The sequence below is a fragment of the Pseudochaenichthys georgianus genome, unplaced genomic scaffold (assembly GCF_902827115.2).
Source record: "Pseudochaenichthys georgianus unplaced genomic scaffold, fPseGeo1.2 scaffold_493_arrow_ctg1, whole genome shotgun sequence".
Lineage (NCBI taxonomy): Eukaryota > Metazoa > Chordata > Actinopteri > Perciformes > Channichthyidae > Pseudochaenichthys > Pseudochaenichthys georgianus.
The window spans coordinates 87,543-104,507 of NW_027263055.1; the positions used below are offsets into that span (position 1 = coordinate 87,543).

A 16,965-nucleotide genomic window follows, 5' to 3' on the forward strand; every position below is an offset into this window, starting at 1 on the left:
TACGGCCTTCTTGGAGACCCTGGAAAGAGTCCTGTATGGGGCTCCTGAAGGGGACTCTTTAATCTTGCTGGGAGACTTCAACGCACATGTGGGCAATGATGGAGACACGTGGAGGGGCGTGATTGGGAGGAATGGCCCCCCTGATCTGAACCGGAGTGGTGGTTTGTTACTGGACTTCTGTGCTAGTCATGGATTGGCCATAACAAACACCATGTTCGAACATAAGGATGCTCATAAGTGTACGTGGTACCAGAGCACCCTAGGCAGAAGGTCCATGATCGATTTCGTTATCGTATCATCGGACCTGAGGCCGTATGTTTTGGACACTCGGGTAAAGAGAGGGGCGGAGTTGTCAACTGATCACCATCTGGTGGTGAGTTGGGTCGAGTGGCGGGGGAAGCCTCTGGATAGACCTGGTAAGCCCAAACGTGTAGTTCGGGTGAACTGGGAACGTCTGGAGGAGGCCCAAGTTCAGGAGGCCTTCAACTCGCACCTCCGTGCATTCCTGTGGAGGTTGGGGACATTGAACCAGAGTGGTCGGTGTTTAAAGCCTCTATTGCCGAAGCCGCGGTGGGGAGCTGTGGTCTCAAGGTCCTAGGTGCCTCAAGGGGCGGTAACCCTCGAACCTCCTGGTGGACACCGGTGGTCAGGGAAGCCGTCCGACTGAAGAAGGAGGCCTTCAGGGATTTGTTATCCCGGGGGACTCCCGAGGCAGTTGTAAGGTACCGACAGGCCCGAAGGGCAGCAGCCTCATCCGTGGCCGAGGCAAAGCAGCGGGTGTGGGAGAAGTTCGGAGAAGGACTTTCGGGCGGCACCAAAGTTGTTCTGGAAAACTGTCCGACACCTCAGGAGGGGGAAGCAGGGAACCATCCAAGCTGTGTACAGTAAGGATGGGACGTTGTTGACCTCAACTGATGGAGTGTTAGGGCGTTGGAAGGAACACTTTGAGGAACTCCTGAACCCGACAACTCCGCCCTCTATGTTAGAGGCAGAGCTGGAGTATGACGGGGGATCAACACCAATCTCCCGGGGGGAGGTCACTGAGGTCGTCAAACAACTCCACAGTGGCAAAGCCCCGGGGGTGGATGAGATCCGCCCGGAAATGCTGAAGGCTCTGGGTGTTGAGGGACTGTCATGGTTGACACGTCTCATCAACGTTGCGTGGAAGTCGGAAACAGTACCGAAGGAGTGGCAGACCGGGGTGGTGGTTCCCCTTTTCAAAAAGGGGGATCAGAGGGTGTCTGCCAATTACAGAGGCATCACACTACTCAGCCTCCCCGGGAAAGTTTACTCCAAGGTACTCGAAAGGAGGGTCCGGCCGATTGTCAAACCTCAGATTGAGGAGGAACAATGCGGATTCCGTCCTGGTCGTGGAACGACGGATCAGCTTTTTACTCTCGCAAGGATCCTGGAGGGGGCTTGGGAGTACGCTTATCCGGTCTACATGTGTTTTGTAGACTTGGAGAAGGCGTATGACCGAGTTCCCAGAGAGTTACTGTGGGAGGTGCTGCGGGAGTATGGGGTGAGGGGGTCTCTGCTCAGGGCCATCCAATCTCTGTACTCCCAAAGCGAGAGCTGTGTCCGGGTCCTCGGCAGTAAGTCGGACCCATTTCCGGTGAGGGTTGGCCTCCGCCAGGGCTGCGCTTTGTCACCAATCCTGTTTGTAAATATACATGGATCGGATTTCGAGGCGTAGTCGTGGGGGAGGGGGTCTGCAGTTCGGTGGACTAAGGATTGCACCACTGCTTTTTGCAGATGATGTGGTTCTGATGGCTTCATCGGTCTGCGACCTTCAGCACTCACTGGATCGGTTCGCAACCGAGTGTGAAGCGGCTGGGATGAGGATCAGCACCTCCAGATCTGAGGCCATGGTTCTCAGCCGGAAACCGATGGACTGTCCACTCCAAGTAGGGAATGAGTCCTTACCCCAAGTGAAGGAGTTCAAGTATCTCGGGGTCTTGTTCTCGAGTGAGGGAACAATGGAGCGTGAGATGGGCCGGAGAATCGGAGCAGCGGGAGCGGTACTGCAGTCGCTTTACCGCACCGTTGTGACGAAAAGGGAGCTGAGCCAGAAGGCAGAGCTCTCTGTCTACCGGGCCATTTTCGTTCCTACCCTCACCTATGGTCATGAAGGATGGGTCATGACCGAAAGAACGAGATCGCGGATACAAGTGGCCGAGATGGGTTTCCTCCGCCGGGTGGCTGGTGTCTCCCTTAGGGATAAGGTGAGAAGTTCGGTCATCAGGGAGGGACTCGGAGTTGAGCCGCTCCTCCTTCGCGTCGAAAGAAGCCAGTTGAGGTGGTTCGGGCACCTAGTTAGGATGCCACCTGGGCGCCTCCCTAGGGAGGTGTTCCAGGCACGTCCAGCTGGGAAGAGACCAAGGGGTAGACCTAGGACCAGGTGGAGGGATTATATCTCTTCGCTGGCCTGGGAGCGCCTTGGGATCCCCCAGTCAGAGCTGGTTGATGTCGCCAGGGAAAAGAAAGTTTGGGGCTCTCTGCTGGAACTGCTACCCCCGCGACCCGACCACGGATAAGCGGGAGAAGATGGATGGATGGATGGATGGACAACTACACAGAAATAATAATTTTTTCATTTACTATATCAGTACTTTGTAGGTTTATATGTACGTAATCTGCGCGACTTGCGCGTCCACATCTCCACGTGCAGTGCTGCATAAACATGGCTGAGTCAGCGATAACTTTCGAGGGGTGGAGGTATGCCCATTATTTTGAGTTCGTCCGAGGAATAGACAGGAATGTGACGGTGAGGTGCAAACTGTGTCCAGGCCAGAAGCTGTTATCCACTGCTGGAAGCACCACGTCACACCTCAACAAGCACCTGCAAAGAACACATGCTAAGGTGAAGCTACCGCACACGCTATTTGTTGTTTTGTTTATATCACGTAGTTCTTCTTCTCTGTCTTCCGGTTGTTGCCTGTTTTGAATGACAAATACACACTACCGCTACCTGCTGGTAAGGAAAGTTATTGCCACTCACGCATGCGCAGTTCGTACGTGCTTGGCGAGTAAAGTAACGAGTTACTTTATGTAGATAGTAACGAAGTAGTGTAATATATTACTTCTTTTTTTTTTTAAGTAATATGTAATATAGTAAATATTTTTAGTAACGACCCCATCTCTGGAGTTGGCGTTCTCTACTCTGATTTACATGACGAACAACAGGAGGTCACGGCTCTCTGTTGAACAGGACTTGCGAGTGGCCCTCTCCTCAGTGCCACCAAGGATTACAAAATTCTGCGCGCCCCGACAGGCACATGTATCTCACTAATTTGTAAGTCGGCAACAATATTTACAATAGCACATGTTTCAATGCTGATTGCTGAAATGTTACATTTATAATTTGTAGTTCAGGACCATGGACAATGCAGCTTCCTTGCATTGTCTGAATTTCTGCTGAGTTTCCTTTGCCTCATTTTTAATGTTGTGACCTGTCTGGTTTAAATGAGTGTGTTGCTGCTTTGAGGAAGCCTAATTTGATACAGTTTCAAATTAATTTCTGAAATATTTCGTTAATAAATATTTCATGAGTAATATAACTGTCTTTGTCACATTTTATTTGGCATTAGTAAATAATTATGCACATGTACAGATATTTTACATGATATGAGTGATAACACGTGTTATAAGGGCTATTTTGCACAATAGGTGTGCCTTGAGATTTTTACTTGTCCTTTGGTGTGCCTTGGGCACAACAAGTTTGGGAACCACTGCTCTAGGGGCTTCGTACAATACAAAAACAAATGCAAATATTTTATTTTAAAAAGTAAAGTCCTTTCGAGTCATCTGTCTCAAGCATAAGTCTCAAGTCATGAATACCAAGTCAAAGTCAAGTCAAGTCTTTTATCAATGTTAGTCAAGCAAGTCTCAAGTCAAAAATTAGCTGACTCGAGTCAAGTCATGTAATATACTTTGGTTAGAATATTGCTGTATTACTGTATCAAATATAATACAAATATAATAAACACAAACAGTTGATAAGTAGTATTTTGTTAACTCAAGGTTTATATTAAAGGGGACCTATCATGCAAAATACACTTTCATACGTCTTTTATACATGAATATGTGTCCCCGGTGTTCCAGGGAACTCACCAAGTGTCAGAAAACACAACCCTCTCTATTTTCTTCCATACCCAAATCTCTAAAAAAGGGGCTGCAACGGATCTGATACAGACTGATCCAGATTTGAACACTTTACTGACGTCAGTAAGCGGAGCAGAGGGATCTAGATCGGCATGAAGGTGTTATTTATAATGATCGCGTCGCTGCACATTATCCCGCTTATCACACGGCCACATTCTCAACAAAGTAACGACATGACTCCCAATATTAATTGAAATGCTTTTATGGATTTAGAAAATTATTTTATTGATTTAAAAAATAGTTGTATTGATTTAAATTGACATGCATCCGCTAAGAGAAATAGTCCGTTGTTACCGTTTGAACTAACGTAGCAATGGCAGGAACTGCTTCCATAGCTCTTTGTCTTCGCAGCAGCTGGCCCCAGGCTCTGGAACACTCTTCCCCTCCATGTGAGGTCGGCCCAGACCCTAGGGGCTTTTAAATCCACACTGAAGACACACTACTTCTCTCTGGCCTTCTAGTTAGAGTGGGGTTACGACACCTGACTGTTCCATGTGTTGTTTTTATCTGTTGTGATTTTTTGTGATGTAATGTGTTTTTATGTGTTTAAATTACATGTACAGCACTTTGGCTCGACCAAAATCGTTTTTAAATGTGCTCTATAAATAAGATTTGATTTGATTTTGTTGATTACAGTTCTGCCTTTAATACGGTCATCCCGGGAAGATTGGTTTCCAAGCTATCTGAACTAGGATTTTCCCCAAACATCTGCCAATGGATTAAGGACTTCCTAACTAACCGCCCCAGACAGTGAGAATAGGCCCTCACCTCTCCTCCACCCTCACACTCAGCACCGGTTCACCACAAGGCTGTGTGCTGAGCCCCATGCTCTAATAATAATAATAATAATAAATTGGATTTATATAGCGCTTTTATAATACCCAAAGACGCTTTACAATATGAGGGGGGGGGGGGGTAGATAGACTGGGGCAGGTAGACAACAGACTAAGAAAAAAACAACAAAAACGACAAAACAAAACACAGTGGCAGTCAGGAGGAGGTCGAAAATGAGTGGGGGGGTGTTTTACGGATAGAGAGCGGTGAAAAGATGGGTTTTGAGGCGGGACTGGAACAGAGTGAGGGACTCGGACTCACGGAGGTCTTGGGGGAGGGAGTTCCAGAGTTTTGGGGCGGCCACAGAGAAGGCTCTGTCTCCAAAGCTCCGGAGATTGGCAGTGGGGGTGGAAAGCAGGCCGGCCGAGGTGGATCTGAGGGTCCGGGGAGGATGGTAGGGGATGAGAAGGTCAGTGAGGTACGGGGGGGCCAGATGGTGGAGGGCTTTATAGGTAAGGACCAGGAGTTTGTAGTTGATGCGGTGAGTAATGGGAAGCCAGTGTAGTTCATTGGACCGGGGTGATATGGTGCCATGATTTAGTGTGGGTGAGAAGTCTGGCGGCTGCGTTCTGAACACGCTGGAGTCTACTGAGGGAGGTGGAGCTGATGCCGTATAGGAGGGAGTTACAGTAGTCGAGGCGGGAGGAGATGAAGGCGTGAATGAGTCGCTCAGCTGCGGGGCGGGTGAGATAGGGACGGATTTTGGCAATGTTGCGGAGATGGAAAAATGAGATTTTGACAACTTGGCGGATGTGGGAGTCAAGGGAGAGGGTGGGATCGAATATAACCCCGAGGTTGCGTGCCTGGGTTGAGGGGGAAACAGGGGTGCCATCGATGGTCAGTGTGAAGTTGGGGGTTTTACTGAGGGTGGATTTGGAGCCGATGAGGAGGAGTTCAGTTTTATTGCTGTTGAGTTTAAGAAAGTTTTTTTGCATCCAGGATTTCAAGTCAGTCAGACAGGATTCAATGTGGGTGATGGGGGGGTTATGGAGGGATTTGGTGCTGAGGTAGATTTGAGTGTCATCGGCGTAGCAGTGGAAGTCCAGGTTGTAGTAGCGGAGAATCTGACCAAGGGGGAGGATGTAGATGATGAAGAGGAGGGGGCCGAGTACTGAGCCTTGGGGAACACCTTGGGTGACTGTAGCGGTGGCAGAGGAGTGGTTGTTGAGGGAGATGAAGTGGGATCTGTCGGAGAGATATGACTGGAGCCACCTGAGTGCAGTACCTTCGATACCGAGTCGGGTGAGCAGGATGTTGTGGCTCACGGTATCAAAGGCTGCACTCAGGTCGAGGAGGATGAGGATGTTGAGGGAACCGGTGTCAGCAGAGGTGAGGAGGTCATTGAGGACCCTGACGAGTGCCGTTTCTGTGCTGTGATGGGGACGAAAACCAGACTGAAGGGGTTCGAAGAGGTGATTTGATTGAAGATGGCGGTGAAGTTGTTTGGAGATGATGCGTTCTATTGTTTTGGAGAGAAAGGGGAGGTTGGAGATGGGGCGGTAATTACTGAGGGATGAGGGATCCAGACCGGGTTTTTTAAGGATGGGAGTGACAGCAGCAGTTTTAAAGGCAGAGGGAACGGTTCCTTGGGACAGGGAGGAGTTGAAGAGGTTGACAAGGTAGGGGCAGAGGACGGGGAGGCAGGACTTCAGTAGAGGGGTGGGAAGAGGGTCAAGGGAGCAGGTAGTGGGTTTGGAGGAGCTGATCAGATTGAGAATTTCAGAGGGGGAGACCAGAGTGAACTGGGAGAGGCGGCCGTGGGGAGGGGGAGTCGGGAGGTCAGGGGAGAAGGAGGGAGAGATTGGAGAAGCGGATAGGGAGAGATTAATGGCAGTGATTTTGTCCGAGAAAAACTGGAGGAATGAACTGCATAAGGTGGAAGTGGAGGAAGTGAGGGTGTCGGCACGGGGTTTGAGGAGCTTGTTGACGGTGGAGAAGAGAGTCCTGGGGTTGCGGGAGGGGTCGGTGAAGATGTTGGAGAGGTAAGCTGATTTTGCGGCAGTGAGGGCGTCTCTGTAGGTGGTGAGATGAAGTTTGTAGGATTGGTGGTGAACTGTGAGGGATGATTTTTTTGTTAAGCGTTCAAGCTGACGGCCGGTTTGTTTCATTCTACGGAGTGCAGGGGTGAACCAGGGAGACGAGGTTGTAAAGGTGACAGTTTTCCTTTTGAGGGGGGCCAGGCTGTTGAGGGAGGTGAGAAGGGTGGAGTTGAGGTGATTGAGTAGGTCATCAGGTGTGCTGAGGTTCGAGTCCAGGGGGAGAGTAGAGGATAGCAGGTGGGATAGGTGCTGGGGAACGACAGAGCGTAGGTTACGGAAGGTGATGTTCCTGGAAGGGGGGGGGGTAGCGGACAGGGGAGGTGATGGCGAACTGTATAAGTTTGTGGTCAGAGAGGGGAAAGGGGCAGGGGTGGAGGTCGAGTAATGGGAGGTTGGTGGAGCAGACAAGGTCAAGGATGTGTCCTTTATCATGGGTGGGGAAGGTGACATGTTGGGTAAGTGAGAAGTTGTCCAGAAGGGAGGAAAGTTCAGAGGCATGTTTGCAGGTGGGGGAGTCCATGTGGATGTTGAAGTCACCAAGGAGTAACAGACGTGGGGAGAGGGATGAAGCAATGATGAGGAGTTCAGTGAGATCAGAGAGGAAGGAGGGGTCCGGTTTGGGGGGCCGGTAGATGAGGATGACTGTCAGTGAGGGAGGGGCTTTGAAGGCGAGGAATTCAAAGGATGGTACTGAGGGGAGGGTGAGTTCTGTAATCCGGATGTTCTGGTTGTGGATGACAGCCAGCCCACCACCACGGCGTGAGGGGCGGGGTTTCGTGATGTAATTAAAACCAGGAGGTGATGTTTGGTTGAGGGAGAAGAAGTCGTTGGGTTGTTGCCAGGTTTCAGTGAGCAGAAGGAAGTCAATCGATTTGTCCAGAATTTGTTCGTGAAGGATGTGGGTTTTGTTGGTAAGTGACCGGATGTTGAGGAGGGCGAAGTTGGTCAGGTGGGGGATTGGAGGGGTGGTGGCAGGGTGGAGAGGTATGAGTTTATCCAGGTTAGCAACACGAGGGTGGGGAGGAGAAGGGGGGTGGTGGTGGAGCAGAGGTGGGGGGCATGGTGGTAGGGAAAACTGGTTTGTTATGCGTATTGGGAGGCGGAGGGGAGTGAAATCCGCTCCGGGTATTCTGTGGAGCTGGGAATGTGGAGGAGCAGGTTGTGTTGGGAGGCGGAGGGGAGTGGAATCCGGTCCGGGTATTCCGTGCAGTGTAAGAGGAACAGTAGGAGGTGCGCTCTGATGACGCCTCAGGTGTGCGACAGTGTGTTGGGTAGAGCAGATGGATGGTATGGATTGTTGTCCGTGCTGAGAGTAAACGAAACTGCGACGAGTGCTTCGGTGGATGTAGCGGGGTCGACGGAGGAGTCCAAGATGTCTGATGACTGAGGTGGATAACGGGATGGAGGATTTATTAAGTGACAGAAGCTGTGAGACGGTGTATTTCAGCATGATGACAGGCGGAAAGGCTGGACGCAGTGGGTTAGCGGCGACCGCGGCTAGCAGGCTAGCTGCACAGAGGTAGATGATTCCCGTGGAGACGAGGAAAATCCACGACATGGGAGGAGGACGTGAACAGCGGGACGGAACAGATGCACCCCAGATACGAAGGCAGGAGGCAGAGAGAGTCCAAGGATGTTGTGTGCGGTGAGGACAGACAGGAGGTAGGTGATGTAGCAGATAGCAAATAGCCACCCGGCACTTTGATGGGTGAGGGCAGCCAGTTACAGACAGCAGCAGAGGCAGAAGTCCAAAGTAACTTACAAAAAGTCCAAAGTAACTTACAAAAAGTCCGAGGTAACTAACAAAATGATAGCTGGTGTGGAAGAGGGTAGCAGAGGCGGAAAAGCGGCGAACAATCAGCGCCAGCGTCCTTTCTCGCAGACGGAATGTGTGGAATATGTCTACTCCCTGTACACCTATGACTGTGCCCCCACTCACCCCACCAACACCATCGTCAAGTTCGCGGACGACACAACCGTGGTTGGACTGATCACAAGAGGAGATGAGTCAGCCTACAGGGATGAAATCCAGAGACTGGCAGTGTGGTGTTCAGATAATAACCTTGTTCTGAACTCCATCAAAACAAAATAACTCATTATAGACTTCAGGAAAAACAGCACAACACCAGATCCACTGTACATCAACGGCAACTGTGTGGAAAGGGTTCCTGCCTTCAGGTTCCTCGGCACACACATCGCTGAAGATCTATCCTGGTCTATCAACACCACAACATCTGTGAAAAAGGCCCAGCAGCGACTCCACTTCCTGAGGATCCTCAGGACAAACAACCTGGAGGAGAAGCTTCTGGTGTCTTTCTACCGCTGCTCCATAGAGAGTGTGCTGGCATATTGCCTAACCACGTGGTGTGCCAGCTGCTCAGAAAAGGACAGGAAAGCCCTTCAGAGGGTCATCAACACAGCCCAGAAGGTCATCGGCTGCTCACTGCCTTCTCTGGAGGAACTCTTCAGCCAACGTTGCCTCAACAGAGCAGGCAAAATAATTGCAGACTCTTCACACCCTGGACACTTCCTGTTTGCTTTTCTGCCCTCCGGTAGACGCTACAGGTCAATTCAATCAAGAACAAACCGACTGAAAAACAGTTTTTACCCCAGAGCCATACGAGAACTGAACATTGTCAAACGCTGAACTGAACGGTTACAACTTGCAGCTGCACTACTTTTTAATAGTTGTATTAACTAATGATCGACATCAGAGATGCAAAATATCATCCCTGTGTTTTTTTTAATATTGTAAACTATTTAAATAATGTGCGGGCATGTATGGATGTGTGAGCATGTTTAATGTGTATATATTTATATAGATAATATATTTATTCGTTTTATGTGGAAATGCACTGCGAGGATTGCTTTTTTAAATTTCGTTGTACCTGGTGCGATGACAATAAAGGAATTATATTCTATTCTATTCTATTATGTTAAACCTTGGGAAGTATCTAGATATCCCTGCCCTAATGCCAAAAGAACTGCACACTGAATTTGTGTCGCCGTTTGATGTCTATGTCTGGACCGCTGCGTGAAAAGGAGGGTTTCTACCCCGTTACTTCTCTTCTTACTTCTATAAGAATAAAACACGGTGGACGGAGATCTCTTTTTCTCCCCCTCTTCTCCCAGCTGCGGCCCAGCAGCTGATCTCAGAGCATGCTCCCCTCTCCTGAAGGGGGCGTGGTCAGCTGCAGGGGGGCGTGGTAAGCTGCAGCTCACAGAATCAGCCCCCTGCAAAAACAGCGCTGGAAAGAGCAAATGGAGCGAAATGAGGCGTGTCTAAAATGCAGGATCTTTTTGGTATTTTGAAAAAAAAACTATATTTATATACTTTATATAGATATGGCCCTACAATATATTGTTCAAATATAGCATGATAGGTCCACTTTAAGTGAGTTTTTATTGTGTTAACTTGTGTATTTATGCTTTTTAGATTGACTTTATCTCTTTCTCTGTCTGTCTGTTCTAGAAACCGAAAGGAAGAGAGAGACGTCAGAGCTGTCAGCAATGTGACAAATCCTTTACAACATCTCGACATTTAAAGAGCCACCTGCGTATTCACACAGGAGAAAAACCTTACAGCTGTGAAGAGTGTGAGACAACTTTCACTACATCAAGTGCTCTCAAAAGACATAAACGTATTCATACAGGAGAAAAACCTTACAGCTGTGAAGAGTGTGGGAAAACGTTCACTTCATCAAGTCATCTCAAAAGACATCACTATATTCATACTGGAGAAAAACCGTACTGGTGTGAAGAGTGTGGGAAAACTTTCACCCAATCAAGTGCTCTCAAATCACATCAACTTATTCACACAGGAGAAAAACCTTACAGCTGTGAAGAGTGTGGGACAACTTTCAGTACATCAAGTGCTCTAGAATCACATCACCGTATTCACACTGGAGAAAAACCGTACTGGTGTGAAGAGTGTGGGAAAACGTTCACTACATCAGGTGCTCTCAAAAGACATCACCGTATTCACACTGGAGAAAAACCGTACAGGTGTGAAGAGTGTGGGACAACTTTCACTACATCAGGTGGTCTACAAAAACATCACCGTATTCATACTGGAGAAAAACCTTACAGCTGTGAAGAGTGTGGGACAACTTTCAGTACATCAAGTGCTCTAGAATCACATCACCGTATTCACACTTGAGAAAAACCGTACTGGTGTGAAGAGTGTGGGAAAACGTTCACTACATCAAGTGCTCTCAAAAGACATCACCGTATTCACACTGGAGAAAAACCGTACAGGTGTGAAGAGTGTGGGACAACTTTCACTACATCAGGTGGTCTACAAAAACATCACCGTATTCATACTGGAGAAAAACCGTACTGGTGTGAAGAGTGTGGGAAAACGTTCACTCAATCAGGTGCTCTCAAATCACATCTTCGTGTTCACACAGGAGAAACCCCATAGTGGTTTTAAGAGTGTAGTAGCAGCAATTAAGCATATTTTGGTTTTTTCACAGTTTACAATAAACAATTCCCATCTATAGAGTGGCGAAGTCACCCCCCCCCATCTACTTCCGCTCCATGGGACCTTATTTTGGAAAAATAATGTATTGAAGTCAATGGATAGAGAAAACGTATCTTTCGATCCCGTTTGTATAGTGCCATGAATTACACATATGATGTTTGTCAATCTTAAAAAATAATTTCCATGTCAAAAAAGTCACAGTTCGTCGTAAAACTGTTGAAATATAAGACTATGAAAAATACGCAACTACAAAGATTACTAATCCCAGAGTTGCGTAAGTGATGTCACAATTGTTTTCCTCCACTAAGAGATAGCTTAGATCAGCGCCATATGAATAGAATCTATCTATATGGCACTGGCTAAGATAAGATAACTTTAACAAGATGCCTATGTACTTAGTACCAGGTTGTTATCATACCAGCAATGGGTCTTGCTCGTTCTTTCGCTTCCCGTCGGATGAAAGGACCAGGAGTGGCTGGATCAAGTTAGCTTCCTAGCTAGTAGCTAGCACGTTAGTTAGCATTACAGCCGTGTCATTTTTATTAGCCTTAACATGAAGTAACATCAAGTAACCCAACATGTTAAACAGTAAGAGTAGTAGTCACATTTTGTGAACCCTTTGAAGAGTACTGTCACCGGTGTGATCATTCTATAATACACAATTTAAGCCCGGGGGAGAAATGCTAACGCTAGCATCGGCGATCGACGATCTTTTCTACTTCACGCTATCTGCAGAAATGGTTGACATTAAACATTAAAAGACCAGGCAGTTCAGAGAGAATCAAAGGAAGGCAGGCAGCTTTGCATGACATTCTTCTGGACGTGTTTCATTGTGGTGATAGTGAGGGTAGTCAATCCTTTTTGTTGACAAGACAGTAGTGACGGCCATCTTGGTGACGTGTGTTGTTCTGCGAGACCAGAGATATATTTCATTCAGTGTTTCACACAAACAAATGTGTTATCAGTTTTACGACACATTTTTTTTTTTTACTTGCAAAATTATCTTTTAAATTGACAAACATCATATGTGTAATTCGTGGCACAATTCAAACCGGATCGAAAGATAATCTTTGTCTCTCCATTGACTTCAATACATATTTTTTTCGAAATAAGTTCCCATGGAGCTCCACCGGAAGGGGAGGGACTTCGCCTCTCTATGGGCCTTGTGTTGGGTAATCATTTTTTCCATTACAGATCCCATCCCAACAGCGCCATCTGTTGACGTAACGTCAGAATTGACATGCATAATGTTCACTGTTCCTTTAAGTTTCGTTTTCTGGCTGTCCCTCTGCCGACAGCTGTTTCAAACAGCTGACATTATTGCAGCATTAAATCCAAGCCATTGTCCGATGCAGCTTATGATTCCAATATACGATCCAGTTTTAATGCTGCTCATACCCGGCCGCTTTCCCAGCCTTGGCTCTCGGCCTCTCCTTTCGCCTCTTGATGAGCGCAGGTGGTGACAATCTCCAGCTGATTGTCGCGTGTTGTCCAGCTGATCCGGGATGAGGTGTCGGTTGTGAAGTAATCCAATTGTTTGTCCGGTGAAAACGATCCTTAATCCAATGTGATATGTTTCTTATTGTCCAGTTTCACTCATAGAGTACGATTCTACTTAATGTAATGGCAGTTTAAATGTTCCAGTGTCCTATATCTTTTTGCCATTACTTCACAGGAGGGTTTAGAGTGATCCTGATGCAGACACAAACATATGAAGTTCCGGTCTTTTGCTGCAGTTTTAGAATGATGTTTTATTGCTTTACATACCAAGGTTTAAGTACACGGTGTCAATAGTTGTAGTATGAGCATCTGCTGGGGCTGGCTGGCCATCTGGTAGAATTGGTATGCTCTCCCTCCTGTGTCCTCTTCCTCTCCTGTGACCTATGACCCCTTTTATACACCCGGTGCAGCTAAACCCCGCGACGAAGTGTTAAAAAATAATATTGCACTATTCATTTAAATAAGGTAAACTGAGACACCAACAACACCCATAAAATGGCTCCTACAAAGAGTGTGGGAAAACCTTTTCTTAAAGTCTTCACCTTAAAGTCCATGAGCGAGTTTCACTGTTCATTATCTGCTTCATGTATCTGGAACATATTTACGATGTTTTCAGTTTGACTCTATTCTCTTGTTGAAATGATCAGACTACCACAAATAAAATGGCCTTAGAAACAGACTTGTCACCCTGCATATTTGTTGTGTTTTGCAGCATATTATAAACATGTCATTCCCTTATCTTCAAATACCCAGGTTGTGTAGGTATGTATTTGAGGTGTACTGTCCACATCGCAGACCTGAAGTTGTGCAGTCAATGTACGTGAAGTGTGAAGGACCATGGTCTCTGAGACTCAAAAAAGCCTTTCTCGCCTACCTGTCCACTTTGCAGACCTGAGGTCCTGCAGTAATTTCTCAAAGATGGTGTGGCATACAGGGAGGTGCAATCTCCTGATGGTATAGACTGTATTATAGTGGACATCTGCAACCCGAGAAAACAAGATAACATTAGGATAATCAATTTATACAACCCATGTCCAAATCTAACCACTGATATATTTAAAGAAGTAGCAGAACATAAACATAGGAAGGAAGTTTGGTGTGGTGATTTCAATGCACTCAACCGTCTATGGGGCAGCAACCATACAGACAGTAACGGAAACATAGTGGAAGAAATGCTGGAGGAAAGAACACTAGCATGCCTTAATGATGGACATGGCACAAGAGTAGATGTTCACAGGGGAACGTCTCATGCCTGGATCTGACATTAGTGTCAAACTGATACGGCTGCTGCCTTCCTGGTCCTCTTAACCGTGTTAATGTGTGTTGCATGTAAATGAGCTGTGCGATTGCCCTGTCGTGATTGGCTGCCATCTCCTGGTCCGCCCCCCTGAAGATTGTGATTGGAGCACGCCGGGTTCGACGCCCTCCAATCGCAGAGTACAGCCGGCGCACACCTGCTGGAGACGACTACACAGCCTGGGACAGATGCCTCTCGCTACTTGCTCTTCGGTCTGTGGTTAAATGGTGTGGTCTGTGTTTTGTAGTGTGATGTGATTAGATGTGACTGTGATTAGAGTATCTGAGTCTCTCAATTGACGGTAGTTGTTTAGTTTAGTGGAGTTTTTTTACAGCCTCCTTTTCTTTAGTTAGTACCACTTTGACAGTGAGGTTTTTAGCTACTATTTAGTGTATCTATTTCTTTGTATGTAAACAGGCTCCCTTTTTAGAGTCCTCCCTTTGTTTGGTTGTTTCAGGCTGCCTGCCTGCCATTTTGTTTCACCCTGGTATAATAAAGTCATTTATAATTATTACCAATTCCAATCTGGTGTATGTTGCTCTCCTCTTCCCTAGTCGGACGTAACAAACTGTTTGGTTCATACATGCGAATGGTTTGTTTTGAATAACTCACTGGAGGAAGTGACCATTATCCAGTGCTTCCTAAAGTGAATAATAATGTATAGATGCAGGAAGGAGGTGTGATAACCAGGTGGTGCTTTGCTAAAGCTGATTGGGGGAAATGTAGGATATGGTGTGAGGAGTCGGTACACCTGCTAACATCAGAGGGAAGCACAAGCCACATAACGCAACATATACCAAATGCAGCAGAGAACAGTATACCCATAGCAACAACCAAGGGTAGGGAGAAAGTGGTGCCATGGTGGAATGAGGAATGCAGCAGGGCATGAATCCATTAGAATAGCGTTTGGAGCAGCAGCAAAACATCACTTACAAACTGATAGACTGCAATATAAAGCCTTGAGGTGTGTATTGGAGCGATAAGTCAACTGTTAGCTTATCGCGACAGGCCTCTGCACACAATGAAACAGTGGAGACAAACATGTGCTTGGCTTTCATTAGTGAATGAAACTGAGAGCCCTTTATAGTCTGTGTCCAATATTGTGTATTTGTATATCCTATATATATGCTAAGGTCCCGCTGCTGACACCATAGCAGTCATTTAGTGCGCTTGTGTGTAATTAAATATCAAAATCTCACTCCAGCCAGGGACCCACAGCTAGCAACCCTGGTTAGCTTCAGAGCTAGCAGTCTGTGTTGTAAACAAAGACAGGACGAGCTGGAAATGAAACAAACGATATTTAGAAACTGGTTAAATGTTTCTGATGGAAGGAAACGACCTCTTCTCTCTTTGAATGTGGTTTATACCTTTCAGGTAACAGCAACAGTTAAAGCCTGACAATGAACCGTTTGGCTGCACCCGCACTGCGAGGGGGCCCAAGTTCCCATCAGCAGAAACACGTGGGTTTGCTATCCTGGCTCCAAGATGGTGGAATGAGCTCCCATTGACATCAGGACAGCAGAAAGCTCACACACCTTCCAGACTGAAACTCATCTCTCTGGACTCCACCTCCAGCCATAGAACTACGAACAAAGCACTTACAGGATTTACACATCACTTACGCAACCTCTAGATGCCTCCTCTACAGGTATGATTCAAATAAGACATTATGTTTATGATATTAGAGTTTGAACTTGTTCATCAAGGGAGGTGAAATGTGTCTTTTCTGCATCTGATTGCATTTATCCGTGTGACAAAGTATAAGTTTCGTATAAGTTTCCCGCCCTGCAGGAAGCTGTCTCCTGTTCCTCTTCCAGGTCACAGATCAGAGTAGGGAGGTAGGGGAAGTACCAGGGCTGAAGAATAGTCCATTTAGCTTAGGAACCTTCCTCATGGAGTGAAATGACTCGGAAGTCCCTCAGTGGCAGCCATGATAAGTGCTGATTCTCTACATGATAGGAAAGGAGGTTTGAAACTTCCTTTATAACCTCCTTTAGCTTAGGAACCACTGGACCTCCCTCACCAAAAGGAGAGGAGAAAATGCTGCCCCACAATGCCTTGCAGCCGCAGCATTTGACGTCACACAGCAGTCGGCCGTTCACGGAAACAAATGATTATGACGGAGAAATTATATCATGAAAGTTACGGTGCTTATTAAGCATTTTAAGACGTATGTGGTAAGTTGCCAAAGTGCTTTGTTTTGAGTCTCGAGATGAGTTCACAGTAGTCCCTCGTTCTTATTAAACATCCATGTTTGTAGTCCGCTGTATAGAAAACTGTAGTTTCCATGGTTTCCCCACAGCAGCAGACGCACATTCAGGACGTCCGCTGGCGCATCAGAAACACGTGGGATAGTGAAAGTGCAGTCGATTCTCTAAAGTACCGCAGTCTCTTCTCCTAAGTCCTTTTGAATTCTCCTGTCCACTATCCCTTAACGTTTCACTCAGAGGTCAAGAGATAGACGTTAGGAGCTGTTTTTTTAAACTATCCGACCGCAGCCCAGGAATACTTCACTGTGATGAAGCAGATCAGGGGCCTCATTTATAAAGGGATATACGCTCAAATAATGGCGTACGCCAGTTTATACGCAATGTTTGCGATTTATAAAATACTAACTTGACGGGAAAACGTGCGGTCCTCCACGCAAA

General features: G+C 47.0%; 1 pseudogene; it reads left to right on the plus strand.

The window, feature by feature from the left end:
• LOC117442883 (zinc finger protein 729-like) overlaps positions 1 to 16,965 on the plus strand; it is a 179,399-nt pseudogene that overhangs the window by 84,293 nt on the left and 78,141 nt on the right.